Source organism: Chiloscyllium plagiosum, chromosome 4 (assembly GCF_004010195.1).
Source record: "Chiloscyllium plagiosum isolate BGI_BamShark_2017 chromosome 4, ASM401019v2, whole genome shotgun sequence".
Classification (NCBI taxonomy): Eukaryota; Metazoa; Chordata; class Chondrichthyes; order Orectolobiformes; family Hemiscylliidae; genus Chiloscyllium; species Chiloscyllium plagiosum.
Genome location: NC_057713.1, coordinates 282,079 through 283,965, shown reverse-complemented (window position 1 = coordinate 283,965; position 1,887 = coordinate 282,079).

Here is a 1,887-nt window from a genome sequence, read left to right as displayed (position 1 = left end):
CAAGCCTCTTTCCTGATCATGGGCTTTTGCCTGAAACGTTGATTCCCCTGCTCCTCGGATGTTGCCTGACTTGCTGTGCTTTTCCAGCACTCTCGACACTGATCCCCAGCATCTGTATTACTTGCCTTCTCCTAATGAGGAGAAAAACTGTATTGTTTTGTTTGAAATGCAGTCCCATTGTGTCTAATTACAGACAGTAGCTTTAACTTGGACTCTTGCCAAGTCTAAGTTGAATCCGCTAATGATGTCAGAAAATATTCAAGCTTGCAAGGTCCTGACTGTTTTTTTTTTGCAGAAAGACTGCAGTTTGTTATTTGGGAGACAGATAACGGAAAACTAATCAAGACTGATTTAATTATTTCACCTGACTTGCTGCAGGTAATGTGCTCGTGCAATCACTTTGTGCTCACAGAATGTAGAATACAGTTCTCAGTCATATTCAATGTAATCTTTGTTCTATTTGTTCAATCTCATTCAGCTATGCACAGTTCATTGCAACTTCTCACAATTACTAAGATACGATGTCAAAACAATAAGCTTTTACTGACGTTATGAAGGTTAGTGGTGCTGCAGTGAATTATCACTTTGTTTCAGCACCTGACAACACAAGATGTTACCTTCTTCTTTTTCTAAATGCACACACTTTTGTTCCACACGCAAATCTCTTTCACATCACCGACTTCATTTCTCTTGTTCCATTACACTACCTATATTGTTGTTGTTTTTTGTTTAAATATTGCATATTCTGGACAAGATGGGCTGTGACTTTCACTGATGCAGCAGAATTGTATAATTTAAGATCAGCTTTCAGGAGAACATCCATAATGGTTTGACCTCACACCAAGCACAGTACAATAGTGTCTGCTGTTTGAATTATTGCTCTCTTTATCCTGCACTAGCATGTCTCAGCAATGTGATATTTTTCCAACTGCATTGTGTGTTGTGGATTCAAGCAAGACTCTCAGTCACAAAGTACGCACTCTACCAGGAGGAGATATTTGGAAACGATTGTACCCTAGCTATGCAGAACAGTAGCACTAATCTGAAGATCTGTAGCTATGAGGTTACTGAACAGATAGTTTAAAGATTGATTTTCAAGCAGAATAAAATAATTATTTTTTTTGTGTATCTAATTCTTTGTGGTCTTGATTATCATTATCAGTACTGGAATTAAATATTCTCTACTTGCATCATTATGTGGAGCTGCCGGTGTTGGTCTGGGGTGGACAAAGTTAAAGATCACATGCCACCAGGTTATAGTCCAACAGGTTTATTTGGAAGCACTAGCTTTCGGAGCACTGCTTCTTCATGAGGTAGTTGTGCCTGATGAAGGAGCAAATCTCTCATAGCTCATTTTCCCGCATAAACTTGTTGGACTACAACCTGGTCGCATGTGATTATTAACTACTTATATCATTTATCCTAATGGTCTGCATTGAACAAATCGAAATGACATCAATGTGCTGTTACACAGATAAAACAGTCCTGAAAGATTGAGAGCCTTCAAGTTGATATCCTTTCAGCGACTCCCCCACTTTCACCTTACCCATCAAATTAAACCTCTGTCCAGGTCCCACTGCCCTGCTGTGAACCCAACTCCATCTAGTTTTATTCCATCCCTTCGTTCCTCATGCTGTATGCAAATAATCCCATTTGAACGTAGTTAAGGAATTTATTAAAAGTTCTATCCTGGCCCATGACCAACACTTTTTTGGACAGCAGAGGAAATTGGCAAATAAACAACAGATATAAGTCTTAAATGCCAAACAATATTGTGCCCTTGACCTGATGGTCTAAAAACTGGACTGCAATGGAGTATCAGACAAGAAATAACCAGTACAATTTTTTAAAAAGTGCATTTCCATGGCTATACAAAGAGTTTCTACT